Source organism: Callorhinus ursinus, unplaced genomic scaffold, assembly GCF_003265705.2.
Source record: "Callorhinus ursinus isolate GAN/ISIS: 27379988/994484 unplaced genomic scaffold, GSC_fseal_2.0 scaffold2, whole genome shotgun sequence".
Taxonomy (NCBI): domain Eukaryota; kingdom Metazoa; phylum Chordata; class Mammalia; order Carnivora; family Otariidae; genus Callorhinus; species Callorhinus ursinus.
This window is the reverse complement of record NW_027397064.1, coordinates 34134416-34150609: the sequence shown is the minus strand read 5'-3', so window position 1 is coordinate 34150609 and position 16194 is coordinate 34134416. Positions and strand designations below refer to the sequence as shown.

At 46.4% G+C, this 16194-nt stretch overlaps 1 protein-coding gene across 2 annotated transcripts in view; it reads right to left on the bottom strand.

The window, feature by feature from the left end:
- Positions 1-16194, bottom strand: part of SATB2 (SATB homeobox 2) — a 252709-nt gene that overhangs the window by 195880 nt on the left and 40635 nt on the right. The window contains exon 1 of one of the 2 annotated variants that reach the window (XM_073880639.1): positions 2640-2736. The exons of the other annotated variant lie outside the window; for it this stretch is intronic. The gene's annotated coding sequence lies outside the window, so the exon portion shown is untranslated. Of the gene's footprint in view, positions 1-2639; positions 2737-16194 lie in introns of those variants that run through there. 2 annotated transcript variants of the gene reach the window in all.

Sequence of the window (16194 nt, the reverse complement as noted above, 5' to 3'; positions counted from 1 at the left end):
GCAGGGCTTTGGGCCTTGGCGTCCAACTGAGGCCCAGTAACCCCCATAATGCGTGCATCTTGCCTAGGGTGTTTGTGTGTGCATGTGGGTGTGGGGAGAGCTGGGCTGGTGCTGTATTCACCGTAGCAGCGCCTTCCGGCGCGGGGCTCAAGTGTGGACGCAGTGGATGAATCCATGAATCAGCTCTACAGCAGAGGGGTCGAAGAAACAGCCATCTCCGTTAAATGGGCTGTAGGCAGCTGCAGCTGACTGCCCCCTCCCCTCCTCTGAGCAGGCATGAGGTGGCCTGGGAGCCCGGCCAGCAGCCCCCGCCCCTCAGGCGGAGCTCGGGTCCTGGCAATCTCTGCACTTTGTCATCACGCCCCAGTATTTGACATTCGCAATTATCTGCAAATACCCTGATCGGTTTGTATATGAAACACTTTTTTTCCTGCCTTAAGGTTGGAATCTGGTAAGTTTCAGACAAGTGGTTGCGGGGGGAGGTAACCCGAGGGACCGCGGGGGACCGGCCCAGTGAACCCGGCTCGGCTAGGTAGGCGACGAGAAGGGACGGATCTGCATGCCGCCCCCTCCTCCCCCAGCCCTGCTCAGATGCAAGGCCACACGGAGCTAAGGAAGGGCCAAGGCCGCGACCCTCCGGTCCTCTTTTGAAAGGAGCGCCCCCTAATCCCCGTGAGAGAAAAGGTGATGGAGGAGCGGTGATCCCACCAGAGGCAAGGCCCGGAGGTTAATAATCTTGATAATCGGAAAGGGCGCTGCCCGGCCTGGTTGCTGTCACCGAGAGTGTCAGTCACCAGCTCTCGACCCCGCCGCAGAAATTACCTGCTCAAAGAGACATCCCACGGAGCCCTCCGCTCTGAGCTCTCCCCGCCCGCTGTCTGCGGGAAGTAAACCGCGCCCTCGTTCAAAAGAAGCGGATGCCCCTTTGACCCTCCTCCTCCCCCACACGGTTCCTAAATCCAGAAGGGCAGTGCCAGCTCCGGGATCACTCACAACTCCTACATCGCAGCTTCCGGGCTACCTGCCTATTACACAGCCCGTCTACAAAAACAAAAACAAAAACAAAAGTGGTGGTGGGGGCGAGGGAGGATAAAGTAGTGAAATTACGCGTCTGCCTTTTCCTGCTGCCCTAGGAGCCTGATCCTGGCCCCTGGCTGATCCGAAGGGCCTCCAGCCCAGAGACCGTGAGGCCAGACCTTCCTCGTGCGAGTTGCACACAGCTTGAGCGCGCCGGGACTCGGCGTCTTACTGGCCAACAAGCCCAGCTACTTTGCTACGGCTATATTAGCAACTTTAGAAACACCAAACCGTTCAGGGAAGCCTCTTCTCGCACTCGACTTGCAGCTCTGCTACAGACCTGGGCTAAGTTGCTTTTCACACATACTACTCACACTTTCCGGGGAAAGTGGGAGGAGGAGCAGGTTAGAGAAAGGCGGGTGGTAGGGGGATATTGCAACACCTTCAAGAAATATGGGGGGGTGTTATAAAGTCCGTCTTTGTAAGAGCCCAACCGTCAAAGCACAGGCATATTCTGAAAAGGAAAAGAGATGACAGAAGCATGTCGAAAACGAATGCCTCCATCTCCCAACTCCCAACCCCCCCATCGCCCCCCAGCCCAGTTCACCCCGATTGGGAACGGACAGTGCGCTGAAAAGACATCAGCTCTCTCGGCTCCTGCTCAGTCCAGGCGGGCAAGGAAGCGCGGGCTGCTCGAGAAGGTCGTTGCAGTCTCCCGTGGTGCCCCTGACCCTAGAGAGCCCCACACTGGAAAGACCTCTGAGGTCGCAGCTGAGGTCACCTTCTCCACTCACAGGTCGCAAACCCTGTGCCCAAAGCCTCCCGGGAAGCAGCCTGGGACGCCGGAAGCGTCGGCCTTCCTTTCCCCGGACTCCTTGGAATTTGGTCTGAGGCGAGGCCGGCTGAGGACACCCACCGCGGCCCTTAGATTAGGCCCCGTCTCAGCCGTGGATGCCAAGACTGGGCCCAGGGTCCCAGGATGCACCAAGCTGGTGGGTTTCCGCCTGGGTCAGCGGGGTGGGTCACGACCTCAGAGGGGCCAGGCAGTGGGGTGACACCCACTGCGCCTGGTGCTACCTGCAGGAGAGCCCTCGGCCTGTGGAGAAGGCAAAGGCAAGATGCTCCGTGATGGGTCAAACCTTCACCCCTTTACAGTCTTTTTTTTTTTCTTTTTTCCATGTCCTTATCTTTTTTAGGTAGGTGTATGACTGCTGTATTCCAACAGCTTACTCAACATAAAATGCCCCGAGGATTGGACGAGACTTTGCAGATTCAGCTTCCCAGGTGACCGCTCTTTGGTATTCTGTACCCTACCCACTCTCCGCGCCCGGAAGAACCCAGGGCAGAGCCAACTTTGGCAGAACTGACGGGTGTTCGGGCCCAGCAAAGTAATCCTCGCCCAAACCTGAGCGCCAGAGCTGCAACCTCGCCAGAGCTCCTGCAGTGCGCACCCTCAACAAGCTGGCGTCCCCGAGCACGTGCAAGCATCCTCCCACTTGGAACAAATTCGCCCCGCGTCTGTCACCCCAAACGGCTTTGCCTTCGGGGCAATACTGGGACCCAAGACCAGGGCAAGAAGTCCCAAAGACGAGGGCCGGAGGCTGGAGGACTCCTCTGCTCACCTTGACTTGAGACACTCGAAGGCCCGAATGAACTATCGGTTGTATCAGGGCCGACGGGTGCAAAGTGGCTGAGCCCCGCAGAGGCACTCGTTCCCCGAATCCGGGTCTCGAAGGGCATCTGGTGTCGGGGTAGACTGTACTGACTACCTGCAGCGCGCGCAGATCCCAGGCGGGGAAAGGGCGCCGTGTAACCGGACGATCGGTTACCTCTCCGGGGATCGGCCCTGACTTTGTTGGTAACTTAAGAAGCGCCTCTGAACTCGGGGAGCGCGTGTTGGGGCACCTCCCTGCACAGTCCCCCACCCCCTTCCTTCCCTGGCCTCGAATCTTACCATCCTGCCCCACCCCACCCCCCACACAGCCCCGCCCGTTAGAGGCGCGCGGCGGGCACTCGGTTTACGGAGCCGCCGTTTCAGATGTTTATTCACAGCTAATTGCTTATGCAGGAAAATGCTCGTTACCCGGGCCGAGCGCTTCCGCCCTGCGCTGGTCGACCCCGCCGGCGGCAGCTCGCTGATCCCACCCGCGAAGCCACGAAGGAACCGGCGGCAGGGAGGCGGCTGTGTGCCACCCAGGGCCCGGCCACCGGCACTGCTCCGGATTCCCGGTAGGGGGAGCCTCCTCGGGCGCCAGGCCAGCCCGGGTCCGGGCCTCTCGGCTCGGCCTTGCCGCCCGCCGCAACCCGGAACGCGGCGCGCGGCGGCGGCTTCTTCACCTGCCCTTAAGGGGAGCACGGCCGGCAGAGAAGGGAACACAGGGCCGGGCCTGTTCCGGAGTCCCGGTTATTGCACAGGAAAGAAGATAGACACGACCGAAGTATATTCTGTAGGTCCAAATAAAGTTAAGGAAATTTGTAGGTGAGATCACCTCCTTGGACCATATCCAACGGGAGGAAAAACACATTTCAGTGGTTAAGACCTGTTCTTGAGCCTTTAAAATTCTTTAAAATTTTAGGTGATCTAATCCCTTCTCATTGTGTTTCCAGGTGGTCCAAGAAGCTTTAGATGGTTCTAGCACAAAACAGCCGCTGAGATAAGACTTTCCTGCGGTAATAGCACCAAGGGATTCTCTTCCCTTCTGACCCCATATACTTAAGCCAGGGCTCAGAAGCTTTCATTTTAAGATGCGACCAATGTCTAGAGAACAACGCGAATCCAGGGTCAAGGGGAAAGACGTTAGCTGGGCTGTGAACCCACACACCACTCTACTGTGCGCAGGGTGGTGGAACACCTGAGCTTGAGGGGCCAGAGACTTCCTGGAGAATGCTTCCACAGATAAAGCCTGCAAGCTCTCCTTCTACAAAACGCCATGCTTCCCACAGGAATCCACAACTCGGAAGGCCAAGTCATCAAAGGTCTTCAGAGAGAATCGCATAAGCAAAGAATTTCACAGTTGGAAGGAAACTTAAAGACCATTTAGTCTAATGGTTGTAGTTTACGGGTGAGAACTTGAGCTGAGTAGAGAGGCAAAGATTCACACTCCAGGTGAGAAAGTCCCCGAATGCTGAGGTGAGACTAGCTCTCCTCTTCTGACCCTCAGTCCAGTACAGTTTGGACCAGAATTGCATTTTACTGTTGTCACTATCTTTGTCATTATTAATATATTTCCACATATTTTAGGGTTCTTAGTAAGACATACTCCTTTCATAAAATTGCAACAATAACAAAAATCTGCAAGGTCTGTGTGAAAAGAGTATTACAGTTGGTTCAAGGAAGGCTGAATTTTAGAAGTGAAATTACATATAACATTTGAAGCATTTGGGGGAGAGACTAAACAAAAATAGTTGTATTGTTTTATCCCAATTTAAGAACATGGGATATATGCAAATATATGAATGAATGAACAAAATAATACCAAAAAAAAAACCCCAGGATCATTGGTATTATAAAGGTATTCTTCTAAGTTGTGTAATTTTTCTCCAAAAAAATCAGAACTAATTTAGTGCATGTATTTGTTTATAGGTTTTGAAGGTATTAAATTCTGATGTCATTTTTAAGGACCCAAAGGAAATAATACATAGATTTCTAAAATCAGGTTTGAAAAAAGAAAAATCTAATTTCTAAAAAGTTGAGTTAGCCACAGTAGAGGAAAATTTTTTTGAATAAAATACTATAAGACAAGCCTAGAAAACACTCCCCACTGGGTTTGTAATAAACCCTGAGATGTAAATGATATTCTATCATTCTCTCCACAATTACTTTATTTTTTGATATGGTCAACACAAAGATTGTTATTTACAAGGACACTCCACTATTCCTTTTTTGTATCTGGTTCAAAAAGGCAAAGACATACATTATCAAATGGAAATGTCTCGGTCTCTTTCCGTAACTAATGTCTGATCTTTAGCAAATGGCGCTGTGAGGTCATTGAAATGGTTATTGGACAAGGTACCAATTGATTTATTGATTTCCCTTCTGCAAAGTCCATTGGGAATTGGGGAGAAGAAGGAAAAACACAGGTTGGCTGAGATGTGCAGTCTTTATACTATCATACACATGCAAAAATTTATTTGGCTGATAAAATTGACAATTCAGAAATATTGCTTACAGAAATTCATAAAGGAATGACGTGGAGGCCACTCAGTTGATCAACCTGCTTCTCCCCCACCCTGTCATTTTATTTGCCCTTCCAATTTCAACCTTATAGAAGTCAAAAAAGACCAAGTTTTCAGTTAGCCTATATACAACAACGGGAGCAGGATGGAAAGAGTAGGCTGGGGGGGTGGGGCGGTGGGCAGGAAACAGAATAGGCACATTTGCTTTCAAACCAACCCCATAAATGCTGCTCCAGGGCCCTGACAGCCAGACTATGTCCCTGAAGCCTAGCACTTGCTGTGGATCTCACAAGGGGTCTCCGTGGTCTGGGGGCTGGAGTGACCTCCAACCTGGGAGGGGCTGAGACCTTCCTGTGGCCTACACCTGCGAAGGTTTATAGCCGACTCACTCATGACAATAATGCTGCTCTGATTGTCTTTGGTTTCGCAGGAGAGAATTTCAAAGCCAGGCTCCTTTCAGCCTCAATCACTGAATAGGTTTTTGAGGAGAAAAACTTTTAATCCAAGTCCTGTTAAAAATGCCAACGAAAAATGCCTGGAGAAACTCTACATTGTAACATCTGCCTAGGAATTACCACACACAACAGTATCTACAGCAAAGCTGAAAATACATGAATAAAAACAAACCTCAGACTTCCTCTCCCCTGGCACTCCCTATGGGTGAACGGCATTGAATAACAGGGAAGGTTTACTATAATGCCTTCTAAACACAACTGCATATTGGCTACTTTGATTTTCCTGTTCCCTCCCTTTACTCCAAGAAAAATTGAACATCTTTGCCTTCCAGAGCTTTCTATTCATTTAGCTCAATCCTCTGGGTTTAGCATCATGATCTAGGAAATCCCTGCTGGCTAGGGTGAGTTGAGTTTTTCTCTGCCTTGTGCCTGTGGGAGTGGGCGGAAGGATATGGTGAAGCGAGTTTTTCTTGTTCACCACTCTAGAAGAGGGGCGTGTTTCCAGAACATGTGGTTCATTTTACTCTAGTCATGCCCCCTCCCCCTGAAGCTGGATTCTAGGGATTCTCCTCTCCAAGAGAAACTGGATGGGGATGCCCATAAAGAAGGATCTGGAACACTGCCTACATCCTTCTCCTCAGAGAAGGCTCGTGTCAAGAAGATGTTGGGTGTGGGAGTATGATGGAGAGAAAAGTAGAACTATGACCACTTTTAAGGAGGTTATGCCACTTTTAAGGAGGTTATGGGCTTGGACCTGGTGCAGAAAACTTTTTTTTTAAAGATTTTATTTATTTGACACAGAGAGAGAGACAGCGAGAGAGGGAACACAAGCAGGGGCAGAGGGAGACGGGGAAGCAGGCTCCCCGCTGAGCAGGGAGCCCGATGTGGGCTTCTATCCCAGGATCCTGGGATCATGACCTGAGCCAAAGACAAACACTTAATGATTGAGCCACTAAGGCACCCCAGAAAACTCTTTAAAAAAAAAAAAAACGAAATTTATTTAGACAATAGTATCCATCATGCTACAATGATAAGTTTAATAACCATTAAAAATTCGTAAAATCTATAAATATTGGGGGGCAGTGAAGTAGTGTGCTTCAGGACTTTAAACCTACACGGTAAGTCAGTTCTGTCTTTGCCACTTACTAGCAGTGAAACCTGGGGGAGGTTAACTCACCTTTCTTTTTTTTTTTTTTAAAGATTTTATTTATTTATTTGACAGAGAAAGATACAGTGAGAGAGGGAACACAAGCAGTGGGAGTGGGAGAGGGAGAAGCAGGCCTCCCACCAAGCAGGGAACCCGATGCGGGGCTCGATCCCAGGACCTGGAATCATGACCCGAGCCAAAGGCAGACGCTCAACGACTGAGCCACCCAGGCGCCCCTTAACTCACCTTTCTGAATTTCATTTTCCCTCTCTGTCAAATGGGCGTAATACCAATAGCTATCTCATAAAACTGAGGATTAAATGAAATACTACATGTAATTTGCTTAAAACAGTTCCTGCAACATAGCAACAACTTAAAAAAATGTTCATTATATTATGATGTGGGAATTGCTGATCCAACTGGCTCTCTCTTTCTCTTAATTCATACTGCAGATCACTGACTGTGAACTAGGAGTTGAAGCTTGAATCACATTATTCTCTTAGATCCATTTCTTAAACCAAAGTAACACAGGAAACCTTACATTACTTCATCACCAATGAAGTTTTTCTGAATTTGATTTTCTGAATTTTAGTAGGCATTTCTTGAGAACATTTTCATCAGCTGTCCTGCATTCTGTCCCTACACCAGAGGCTCCTGAGCTGGGCAAGATGGGCAGAGATTATGAGGACTATCTGCCCAGAAGTTATTTCAAATTCTTCCATTCAGGGCTCTGCTCAGGCAGGTTGGAACTTTTCATCATACTGTCTCCAAGGTGTGACATTATATCGGCTCAGGATACCGGAAAAGGGACTCAGAGACTGTGTCCTCTGGTCTTTTGTTTGCTGCTGCAGGGACACATGGTGTCACACCAAATGGGGAGAACCCTTTAGGCTGTCTCTGAGAAATAGCTCTCTCACCGCTCTACATTGAATTTGCCCAGGGACCAATGTGGTTTTATTTGGTGATGACCAAGAAAACATTGCCATTTCCCTGTTACAGTCATCTGATTTTATGAAAGAAAGAGATTACACCTTGCTAGATTGGGCAGTATTCTCCATCCCGTGTACACATTCTTATGCTGTACTCTTTGTGGTCCGATTTTTCTCTGGGCTGTGTTCTTTTAGCTACACCAAGAGCACGAGCAGCCCCAGAAGGGGGCAGTGGAAAAGCAGAGGATTCTGGAGCAGCAATGTCAAGCCATTCCCTTCACCTACCTGGAAGACCAAATGCAAAACGGGAGAATTACGCCTGAAGCCTCAAAGGAACTGCCTCTCCAGCTTTAGCAAAAGCAGAGCAGATGGTGGGAGTTACCGCCAAAGACCCACTTTCTCCTTCTTGTGGTTTTGTGTCTCTTTTTTTGAGGGTTTCTCAAAGTCCACACACTAAGCCAGATTAGTTTCATTTAGGCAGGCTCATTCTACACCTGGCCTACCACTGCCTTTGACATAAGATGTAGGTATTAAAATGCAGAGTCGTGAGGCCAAGGAAGAGAATGTCAGAAGGAAAACACAAGATGCTGTTCTGTCTGGTTCTCTCTTTGATTCCATGTTTTGTCCCTTAGGAGCTCAGCTTAGTTATTTACATCAGTTTGAAACATTCATACAATAAAATTTCAATGACCTTCCAGACCGTGTTCCCTCCCACAAACCAAACATAAATTGATTTCTTTTAACCAATTCCCTATTGCAGCTTAAGGGAAGATGCCACCAACACTCTGGGAACCCTCATCCCAAGATGAAAATCCTCAGGCTCTTTGGATTGGGTTGGGTTATTACAAAATAAAGTATGGAGCCCGAGGTATTAACTCTCTCTTTCCCTCCCCTCCTGCAAAATAGCCATTTGTTTTTATGTTTTCTATAGACAGCTTCAGTCCCAGGGAAGGGAGAAGGAGGAAAAAAAGAGGACTGGATAAGGCTAGTAGCCACCAAATTGGATTAGCTGAAAGGCTCAGGCTTCTGTTGGCGTCAGGAACCCCCAAACACAGGTCACTGAACCATTTCAATTCAACAAATACACGGATTCATACATTCCGTGTATGTATATATTCATATATGTATGAATATATATGAATATATATATTCCAACCTGCCTGAGCAGAGCCCTGAATGGAAGAATTTGAAATAACTTCTGGGCAGATAGTCCTCATAATCTCTGCCCATATATGAATATATACATATATGTATATATTCATACATATATGAATATATATTCATACATATATTCATTCATACATGAACAAATACTGGTTCATACATTCTTTTGCTCAGCTATCCTTCAATTTCAAGGAATAATGAAAACAACTACCAAAATAATAGCCATGAACGTTACTAGGCACCTTACATGCATTATCTCATTTAACACAACAGTACTGTGAGATTTGTACTATTATCATCCACATTTCAAACGTGAGTTCAGAGATTAAATAATTGGCACAAGATTACATTGCTAATTAAGAGTGGGGTTTGGGGGCACCTGGGTGGCTCAGTCTAAGTGTCTGCCTTTGGCTCAGGTCACGATCCCGGGATCCTGGGATCGAGCACCGCATCAGGCTCCCTGCTCAGTTGGAAGCCTGCTTCTCCCTCTCCCACTCTCCCTGCTTGTGTTCCCTCTCTTGCTGTGTCTCTCTCTGTCAAATAAATAAATAAAATCTTAAAAAAAAAAAGTGGGGTTTGACTAGCAGATCTGAGCTACTCAGACTTCCTATCTAGTTCTAGCATCAGCTTAACAGCGAGAAGTCAGAGATAAGTTTTTATGCATGTGACCTTATCTAAAGGTACCATTTAGCGAACATTTTGGAAGCGTGTTTTCAGGCCAGGAACGGCCCCTGGCACATCAAAAAAAAAAAAAAAATGCATCATGTGCACCTTCAAAGAACTTTCAACCTAAGATCAACTATTAAAAGGCCCACATACTGCTGGACCACATAGATAGTGGGCAGGGGAAAGCAAACAGATTTTCTAGCCAAATATACAATGCTACATGCTCATATTGTCGAGAGACAACTGCAGAGGCATAGCCTATTTGGAAATGAAGGCTTAGAGGAGAAGTGATCACTATCTTACTAACAATATTTAGGGCCCACTTCTTGGAGAAAGGGGTACTCCTGATGCTGATGGAAGTGAGACGAATGAACAAAATTGTCCACAGTGGTGGGGGGGAGCAACCTGGTGTAGACAATGAGGTTCACAATCTCGTAAGGACATAAGATGGTCTCACCAGGGTAGTGGTCAGAACAGCCGACAAGAGTCACATGGAAAGTGACTGGCAAGTCGCGGCAGAGGTAATGTTTTCTAAGGCTGCACAGTCAGCTTGTTACCGATACCCCAAATCCCCCCATTACCTTTTTGTTCCTCTATATTAATGATTACCTTCCCTATGAAATCCTCCTTCAAGTACTGTGTAGGAAGGGTGGCACAGTGGTCTGATACATGGGAAATCATTCAGCTACAATGTGAATGAAGCTCTCAAAATATCAGTGAGTTATGGATTACATGCTTAGAACTACGCCAGATGGAATGAGGAAAGCAAAGAATTTATGAGAGTACCCTCGTCCTCCAAGCACTTGGAATTCATTCAAGAGACAAGATTCGCTCAGGTAAAAGAGTTGGCAACAACTAAAAGGGCATCATAAAGAGTGTGGTACAAACAAAATTGTCAGGGAAGTGACAGATGAGTTTCAGGATTAAGTCCAATAAGGTGACATGTTAACTAGATCTGGAAAGATGGCTGAGACTTAAGTGGTCTGGGAGCACAGGCTGTGGCAAGAGCAGAAGCCGCCCTGAGGAAACTGCAACACTCTCCACAGAAGAACTGAAGGGAATTATGTTTGGTAGCTAAAGTAGGACTGCCTATGGAGGTCTCAAATACTACTCAAAAGGAAAGAGACTTGATGAAGAAATGAGAGCCACAGTACTCCCAACTGCTCCCTTCAACTTCTGAGACATTTAAAACTGGCTCCATCTTTTCATTATTATAAAAATCACACGTATTTCTTGTAGAGGCATTTAAAAGTACGTGTAAGAAAAACCACAGCTCAACACAACAACAGAAAAGAAAGCATTAAAAAAAAAAAGAAATATAAAACATCCCTAATAACTCCACTTGGTAAATTCTGAAGTAGAAGAAGGCTCACAATGAAAAGGATTTTGGAAGGGCACCTGGGTGGTTCAGTCGGTTAAGTGTCTTCCTTCAGCTCAGGTCATGATCCCAGGGTCCTGGGATCAAGTCCCACATCGAGCTCCCTGCTTCTCCCTTTCCCCCATGCTTGTGCTCTCTCTCACTCTCTCTATCTCTCTCTCAAATAAATAAATAAAATCTTAAAAAAAAAAAAGAAAAGGATTTTGGAGAATTATCACGACAGCAATATGCAGGATGACTTTGAGGAACAAAAGATGAGTGGCAAGGAGACAAATTAGAAGGGTAGCAGGATTAACAAGCCTGTCCTGAGGGCCAAGTCCAGAGCAGGAGTAGTGGGAAGGGGGAGAAAAGGCTGAATCTGAGAAACTTTCCAGAGCAGGCCACCATCAGCCATTCTCCTGATAACTGAAATGGCACAGAGAGTGCCCCCAACCCAGCCTACTGGAGCCCCAGCTCCTGGGGCATCACCTCTGGAAATCCTTGCCTGGATTTTTCCCACCCCAATCACTCCCTTCCAGAGCCTGGGTCACCTAGCATCTCACAAAACGGTCTGATCCTAGTTAGGTGGCCCCAAAGGCCAAGAAGGTACTAACATTCTAGAAATATTGAGAAGACACTGGAAACTGTTTTCCAGCTTTTCAGAAATAGTTTTATGAATTCAGACTCTTGGAATGACCTCCTGAGGCCATCTCCAGATTGAGCAGGTTTAGAGGGGCTCCAGGTCAGCCAGGTGCCGGAGGGGCATCTCCTTCTGAGACAGAAATGTAACCCCCAAACGGTCAAACAGCATCTCTATTTCATAGTGCAGCACACCGCCTCCTTGTTTGATGTCTCTGTCTCTCCAACAGCAGTCAGTTTCTCAGTTGCTTCCGGGGTTCTCCACTCATTTTCCAGCCCTGCTTTATATGAGTCATCGTTCATCACTCTCTCTATAACCACCAGCAACCGCCTTACCTCTAAGTGACTTTTGAATCACAAACCAAGAACCAAACTCTTTTTGACAGTAGACTTTTCTAGGGTCTTCTGTGAAAAGGGAGGTGGATAAATCTTCAGAAATATTAGCACTCACATTAATAGCAACTCCCACGGATGTAACAGTAAAGAGCTTGTGATAAGCCTCAGGTTTTCACCTAATATTGGTCATTTTCCTCTGTCACCTGCCTGACCAGCCGAAGCTTATATTTCCCAGCTCCCCTTGCCGCGAGCTGTGACCATGTGACTGACTTTTGACCAATTAAAGGAGAGAAGAGATGGGTGCTACTCTTGGTCTTAATTTTGAAAGGATCAGGCATGCACCTTCTGGTCCCATTTGTCTGAGAAAATATAAAAAACTGGAGAAGTCACTTTGAACCTAGATATCAGAATCGAATGTTGAGGATAGCAGACTGTTCTGTTAGACCTGTATTGCCAAATTCTGGACTGTTACATGAAAAATAAACAAGCTCCTATCTTGCTTAAGCCACTCTACTCAGGAGTCATTTTGTTATATCAGCCAGCCTGGAGCCCGACTAGTGTTACCCTATTTTATTGGTAAAGAAACTGCGAAGTCAAGTAACTCCCTTAATACCATTCATACAATCTTCCGTGAAGATGTCACAACAAAATGAATAAGTAGGGAATGGCATAGGCATGCAAAAGGCTTGAGGAGGATTGGGGGAGCCTGCCTACTATAAAGAATGAATTCTAGTGCTCGCTTCGGTAGCACATACACTAAGAATGAATTCTGGCCTGAAGGTCAGAAAAGCTGAATTCTAATGATCACATCAGTTATCATTTATTGAATGTTTACATAATGTTTACAATGAGCAGCTACTATGTAAATGCTCACATTCATTATCTGACTTAATACCCTTGAGGTAGATACTTTTTTATCCTTATTATACAGATGAGGAAGCCAAGATCAGAAAAGTGAAATAACTTGTCTAAAGTCACAGAACAAATAATTGTTAGAGCCCAGATTTGAAGCCAAATCTGATTCCATCACCTGTATTCCTGACCATGATATTGATACTTCACTGTCTTTGGTTCTTATGCTAGGCCACTACAAGCTATGTGATGTTTGGCAAGGAGTTTTCCATCTCTGGATCTCATTTTCCTTAATTATAAAACGAAGGCATTGACCATCATTTGGGTCTCCTTTAATTCCATCACTCTGCTGAATGATTGTGGTTCTAAGTTTGGCCGTGCGATGATTTGCTGGGATCTAGATCAGTAGCTGAACCTATTTTTCCAACATGTACCATGTCAGTGATCATGGTGATCTGTTAACGTATCATAAAAGTGTGGTCAAGCCCAACAAAATGATCTGCGGTACTGACCCAGAAATCATTGCTACTATTCCCCCCAGCCCTCTGGTTCCCTCACTTCTCTGCCTCACAATTCCTGCTTGTTGTTGGCTGCCATTTCACAACTAACAGCCTTACCACAAGCACATGGTGGAAACGGAGGACTTGTCCTAGATCTTCTAACATTTCCAAATGACACCATACCCACCACGTGTATCTTGGCTTTTATTCATATCATCATCGTCATCATCACTCTAGTGATAGGAAAGCTCTCGTTTTCTCCTCTTCTACTGGCCACCCCGTTCCACCCTGAAGCAGTGGGCTCTCAGCACCCTCCGCTGGGGCTCTGCCTGCCGCTCAGAAGCTCTCTCTGCAGAGGAACTGGCTGGGCCTCTTGGACGTGGACCAGGGAGGCCGCCTCAGGGAATTAAGCAGAGGCGCTGACTTCAAATGCATTCCCGCTGAGTGGAAGGCAGTGCTCCAATTTTGCTCCTTCCTTGGATGCCCAAATGGCAGCTTTCCAAATCTTGACATCTGGGCCCATATATTATTTTCCTGATCTTTAAGGGGGCAGAATTGTTTGAATTCAGGAAGCCATGAGCCACTCATCCCCTGGCCCACCTTGGTGACCCCCCTGTGTACCAGTAGAGGCCACCAAAGACTGGAAGCCATGCTTTCCAATTAGGTTGTTCATGATCCATTCCTGATTCTGTCATTTAACAGCTTTCAAATGCTGGTCAAGGCAACTTTTTTTTTTTGGTTTCTTAGCTATAACATATGGATAAAAATCTATACATGCTTCGCCTGCCTCACAAGATGTTGTGACAATAAAAAGTGATAATTTGCTGAAAAGGACATTGAAAACTGTAAACTACTATGTAAAATCCAGTTATTCTTGCTTTGAGATCAATGTCTATGCAGTGATCTGCAAAGTCCATTTAGAAAAAGAACAAAGAAAACTCCTACAGATAAAATCTATTATCTGAAACGTTAAAATCAACCAAATCAATAGAATTATTTGCCTTCCCAAGCCAGAGTAGGACATTGAGCTCAGATGGAACATTATCAGTAACCTACCATGTACATTCTGCATGTGGAACCTGGGATCGGAAGGTGCAAGGATCACTCCAGAAGCTAATCCCAAGCCAAATCTCATTAGAGACATAGGGATCTGCACCTGGTCCCCACTCCATTCCTCCACATTGGAGTCAGGAGGAGGGAACTTAACCAACTGACTCAAAGTGCCTGGGATGGGAAGAGAGGGTTGGGGGGGGTTCTTGTGTGCTCAGCCAGGCTGCCACCCAGATACACCAGGGGAGTCTTTTTGACTCCCCTGCGTCAAGGCTACTCTTTTCTTCTGGCGACATTGCTGCCTTTACCTCTCATTCCTTTGGCCCCTCTGCCCAAGCACTGGACACAGCACCTGCCGGGTGGGTCTGGCCTCCTAGCCACTAGAGCGGTGCTGTCCAAGAGCAAGATAGTGCCATATACATAATTACATTTTTTTCCAGCAGCCATCTTTAAAAAAATACAAAGAAACTGGTATAATAATTTTAAGAATAGATTTTAATTATCCCAATAGATCCAAAATATTTTCATTTCCACATGTAATCAATATAAACATTTACTAATGACATGTGTCTTATGTTCTTTTTTTTTTTCATGAGTCTTTGAATACAGATACTTTGTATTTTATATTTATAGTCCTTCTGAATTCGGACTAGCCGAATTCCAAGGGCTCAAAAGACACATGTGGCTGGTGGTGTCGGATTAGACAGCGCAGCACTAAAGTGTATCACCCAGTGCCATTTCATTTCCTATATCCTCAAAGCCAAGTTTCCGAGGCTTACAAGTGCCAATAAATGACCTGATGGAAGCTATCTGTGGCTCAATGGTAATAAGAGGAAATTAGAAGCGTCCAGCCTCTTTACTCTTCCTTTTCCTTTAATAACCACCACATCTCTCTCTCTCTCTCTCTCTCTCTCTCTTTCTCACACACACACACACACACCTGTACACACATTTGAACCAGCAGGGTCCTTCCTCTCTTCCTAGTAACTTAGGTATTTGAATGAGAACAGTGGCTTAACCTAAAAGCGTGCTGCGAAGGTGAGAATTTCAGGTCAGTTGTGGACGGAGAGTGGCATGTGCTGGGGGTACGGGAAACCCTTGCAAATTTCCTCAAAACAAAAGCTGTACCTCCTTTTGAGAAGGGACAGGCCTATCCAGTGCAACGGCCAAGACAAGGGATAACTGAGGGTTCTGGGGATTTAAGGACAGCAGAGTTCGTGGATGTAATCACCTCCAGTGTTTCTTGGCTCTCAATTTAATTCAACAAGCATGTGTTGAGTACTTACCAAGTATCCTGCTAGACAGTGAAAACTCTGAAAATAGGACCATCTCTTCCTCATCTCCGTATGGCCAATGTCTCAACTGGTGAGTTTATACAATTTCAGCCAAAAGCAAAAGACATTTGATGTTTTCATTTTCCTGTGCAGCTTTATTTCAGATAAGTAAACATTTGGGAGGCTTTCTTAAGCACTGAGCTTCACTGGGGGAGCTTCTTGCCTACCTAGAGCTCTCCTGGGTGTGTGCGGGAGGGGACTCCAGGTGAAGACCACAACTCAGTCTCCATTGTCTGACAAAGGAGGGAACTAAGGTCACCAGACCGTGAATGATCTATAAAGAGATTTTTACAATCAGGTACTTTTCATGAGGAGAAGGGTGGGGAGTAGTCGGACGATTCCTACAATTTTATAGAGCTTAGTCCATTTCATCTTTAAAGAGCCCGGACAGAACTCCACGTGTGGCTGCAGGGAAGAAGGAGTCGGAGAAAAGGAGAAAGGGAAGACCCAACAATCCCTATGCAGGGGAACCTGTGGGTTTTAGGACCCAAGTGGCCAGCAGAAGAGGTCTGTACTCTTTGAAATGCATCTCAAGCTTTCCATCCCAGCAAGCCTCCAAACTTTACAGATCG